Below are 4755 nucleotides of genomic sequence, written 5' to 3' on the forward strand. Positions count from 1 at the left end.
GCTAACTGAAAGGTTGGTGGTTTGTGTCCACTCAGAGGTGCCTCAGAAGAGGCCTGGTGAGCTACTTCTGTAAAATCACCCATTGAAAACCCTATGGAGCACAGTTCTGCTCTGACACACATGGGATTGCCAGGAATCAGAATCGCCTCAATGGCAACTGGTATTTTACAGTAATCTACCCTTTCTGGTCTTCTGTCTGGCCCCCATGTCTCCTGCCCATATCCCAGTCTTTCTCTGTACACATAGCAGAGCTTGTGGAGCTCTCTACTAGGCACTGAAGCAAATCCAGAATAACTGTCCGATGGCACTGGGAGAAGCTGCTGCAGTTACGGAACCTGTGCCCTGGTGCCAGGAGAGGGTGTGGCAGGGAGGTCTCAGCTCCTCTGGTACCTCTGCAGCTGCCACTCTCCCCCACTTCAGCCTGGCGTGGGAGATCTCCATCGCCTTCACAAACGATTATGGAGGGCAGCTTTTTGATTCCCAACTGGCCCCTTCCCAGCAAGGTGGAGTAGACAGTGGAGCAGGCATCTTCAGGGATGTATCCTCCAGAAATTCTCACTATCAAGTGCTCCTAGTGCTGCATTTTCCTATGGCCCACACTTTAATAAGAAGAGTGTGAAGGGAGAGGGGCTCAGAAGGGATACTGGGGAGAACTCTTGGGAAGGAGAAATAACAATAGCTCACCTTTACTGAGCGCTTGCCAGCACTGCAGTACTAAGTGCTTGATGAGGATTAACTCATTTGATGCGCATGACAGCCCCATGGGGAGGTGCTATTATTATTCCCATTTACAGAGGAGGACAGGTCAGTTGAGAGGCTGGCCCAGGACCACAGGGCCATGGGTGGAACTGTATTTGAACTGACACAGTGTCACTCTAGAACTCCTTCTCTAACCACTCTGTCACATTGCTGCCCCCAGGTCTCTTCCAGCTTGGGCCAAGAGTTCAATCACTGTTCCTGAGTTGAGGAAGGAGACAGACAGCAGTCCCAGCCTCACCCAGACATCCTGATGCAGCTGGTCTAGGGGACACCTGGAAATTCAGTTTTTTAAAAGTTTCCCAGGGAGTTCCAGTGTGCAGCCAGGGTTGAGAACCACTGGTCTAAACCAATCCATTCCCAACAGTATCCACCGGTTTGTGGGGCTAGCTAGTAACCACCTGTGCCCTGAGAGAATGAGCCACGAGTGCTGAAAGAGCCCCTGCCAGTACAATTCTAGGGGGGCAGGTGTGGTGGAAGGGAGTTCCAGAAGAATGAAGTGGTGGAAGGAGGAGATGCGGGATATAATCTGGGGCCCTATCTCACTGCTTTAGGCCAGTTCTGCTTCAAAAGATTCCATACACAGTTGAAGGGTCCCTCCTCAGTGAGTGCCCTGCCAAATGAGGAAAGATGAACACTCTACACAAGATGGCTTTAAAGTCTTAACAGAGCGACTCAGCAATAGCTGCAAATGAGCTAAGGCAAACAGTCCCCTAGGACCAGGAACTCACCAAGAGCAGGGCTCACCAGGAGGAGCTTGTAGGAAGACAACTTGAATCTACATTTGGAAAGCCGCGTACAATGTAGCTGGAAGAGAAAAGAGTGCATCTCATGTGTGAGGAATGTGAGGTGTACAAACACTCAGAAAGGAGTGGGAGAGTGGTTAAGTGTGGCAGAGGGAATAGGGAACAGATCAAGTTTTCCAGATCAGAGACTTCTGGAGAGGGGTAAGCGATGTGAGCAGGGAGAGTGAGGGAGAGGGGTAAGACGGAGGGAAAAGCCAGGCTCCCGGAGGGGTCTTAAGGCTCTGCCGGGAAGCTTGGGCTTGCTTCAATCAGCATAAGGTCAGCTCTAGCACTGGAGACCACTAGTAGACCTGGGGCGTGGGGTGGGAGCAGGAGGCAAAAGGAAGAAGTGGGAGCTCAGGTAGCCTGCTGCAGGCCCTAGTGAAGCACCAGCTGATTCAGGGACCGATACATGCCTCTGAGACAGCCTTAGAGGAGGGCTTCCAGATAAGTCTCCAAGTCACCCTGCTGGGGAAGGGATGGAGAGAGACAAGAATGATGACAGGGCTCAAAGCAGGATTAAAAGGGTCAATGTTAGTCACCGGGATTGTCCGATGCCAAAAAGAGAAAGCTGTGAGGGACTCCATGTGTGCCTCTAAGACTCACAAGGTAACCACAGGGAAGGGGTGATCAGTTAGTCCCTCCTCCTCCAGGGACTGAACAAGAACAAATGAGACTAAGCCTTGAGCCATTCAAAGATTGGAACTGGTCATTAAAGAAATATCTTTTCCCCTCCTGGAGGGCATACATGAGATGTGGGAACAGAGAGCAAGGACTTGGACCTCCAGGTGCCTTGTCTTTCTTCACCTATTTAACTGCACTTGAAACTTCCTCTTACCTCCTCTGACTGTCAAACTCTCATCTAACTTCCAAAACTCAGCTTGAATTCCACTCAGGGAGTTTTTTCAGTCTACCCAGGGATAGCAGTATCCCTTATTCATAACTCTAAGATCAGTGCTGTGCAACAGAACCTTCTGCAATGATGGAAATGTTTCATATCTGTACTGTCCATTTGGTAGCTACTAGCCACATGTGGCTACTGAGCATTTGATGTGTGGCTAGTGCAACCAGTGATTTAATATTTATGTCAAGCTTCTAGATACTGGGCATCTACTGTACACCAGACACTGCATTAGGCTTTCACATAAATGATCTCATTGACTGTTCACAGGCTCTTATGAGGAGGTATATCAGGAAATGGAGAATCAGAAAAGCCTCCCTAGAGAGTGGTAGAGCTAGGTTTAGTTCCAGAGTTTATGATCTTTCTATGATAGTTCATTTCATAATACAGTGAAACCTGTCAGAGCTGGACTCGATGGGACTGCCTTGTTTTTCTGAGTGTGTCAAGTTTTCCACCTTTGACAGGGTGCAGACTCACGACTTTTCTATTGCTTGTTTTAGTGGAAAATATTTGAGGTTTCCTTCTCTGGCGGGTTTCCACCTTATACAGGTTCTGGCTTTTGCAGGTTTTACTGTATCTCTTTCTCTCCATCAATTGGGTAAACTGCTTCTCCACTCTGTCCCTTACCATCTTCAGGTCCCACTTGCCCTCTCTGGGCAACTTGTCTTCCATGCCCCCTCTTCTCTCATTTTGGGATGACTTCCCAGGGTGGACCAGCAAGCACACCACTATGATTTTAGAGTCTGAGTGAGGTGGGGAGTGTGGACAGAAGACCCCAGCACTTAGAATCAGCTGCAAAGGAGTAGAAGAGGGTTGGCGGGTAGAGTGCAGAGCTGAGTAAAAGTAGCCCAGAAGATTTGAGGCAGGGCATTTGGGTACACCCTCCCAAATTCCAGTTCTCTCTTTAGCTCCAGGAAGCTTCAGTTCTGCCTCGAAGTACTTCTTGAAATATGGGAGCAGGGGATAGGTAACTGTTTCCAGCTAGGACTCTTGGGTATCTGTATATTGGGGAGACAAATGGTCTACTCATTTATTCATTCAGTAAAAAATATGTACAACACCTTAGGGATTTTGATTCAAAAGGTCTGTGATGAGGCCTGACTATGGGGCAGTTCTACTCTGTCCTATAGGGTCGCTATGAGTCGGAATCGACTCAACGGCACTGGGTTTTTACTGGAGTGTCTGCATTTTAATAAAACCCAGGTGATTCTGTGGTTCGCTGATCACACCTGGAAGACAGACAATATTGGTTTCAAATCCCATCTCACTTACTTGCATGTTGCTACTTATATACTCTCGGGTTTCCCATTCACAGCTAGAAGTAATCTCTTCTTCCTTAAATAGTGGAATTCATCCCTGGCTGCACATTAGAGCACTTGAGGAGATTTAAAAAAAATACTGTGGCCAGGCCCCGCCCTGCCCAATTTACCAGAATCTCAGGGGCAGGGCTTGGGCATCTTCTAGGAGAGTAGGGGGAGTCTTGTACAGCCCAGGTGAGGCCCCCTTCCCTTATCTCTGATGCCTTCATGGCTCTAACTACGTCCTGTTTTTTGTCTCTTCTTGTGGCTCAATGAGAGTCATCTTTGAGCCTCTACCATCCTCAGTATAGTGCCTTTCACAAACATACGCAGTAAAGGGTTTTCAACTGAATGAAACATTTTGCCCTACTTCAATTCAGCTTTATGGGCACCATACTGTTGCCTCAGACACAAGCGATATTTTTTTTCCCCAAAGACACAATCGCTTCTCTACTTTCTTAACCATCCTCTTTTTTTTTTTTTTTTTTTGCTAGATCTTGGGTTGCCTCTGCCTTTAGTATACTTTAGTATACCCTGTATGTAGGGCTCATGTTACAGCAAGTGCCCAGAGAGAGGGGACCCTCGCCAGCTCCCAGTGCTCCACTGTTGGCAGCACAGGGGCCTAGGAAAATCTCCCAGGATGGAACGTCTTTCCTCTAAAGCTTTTTGGCGCCATAGTGGGCAAGCGGAAGCAGGCTTGGTCTCAAGTAAAACCTTGAAGCTGATGAGGTTTTCCTCAGGTGCCCAGTCTCTCTTCCTTTCTTAAAACAGCCCTGGGCTTTGTCACCTTCCCAAAGGCCACTGTCCCCATCCAGCCTTTTCCTCTTGTCCCTCCTAAGTCTGTTCCTAAGAAAGGTAAACTAATTCACACTAAGTTGAATACTTCTAATCAAGTTAAGTGTGCTACCCAGTCCAAGCGTTGTTTGCTTGCTTGTTTCTAAATCAAAGAACAAAACCCTACACAGAGGAGTGTTTCAAATTAAGGAGTTTTAGCTGTCATTGTGGATTAGGGATG

The sequence above is a fragment of the Loxodonta africana genome, chromosome 1, assembly GCF_030014295.1.
Source record: "Loxodonta africana isolate mLoxAfr1 chromosome 1, mLoxAfr1.hap2, whole genome shotgun sequence".
Taxonomy (NCBI): Eukaryota; Metazoa; Chordata; class Mammalia; order Proboscidea; family Elephantidae; genus Loxodonta; species Loxodonta africana.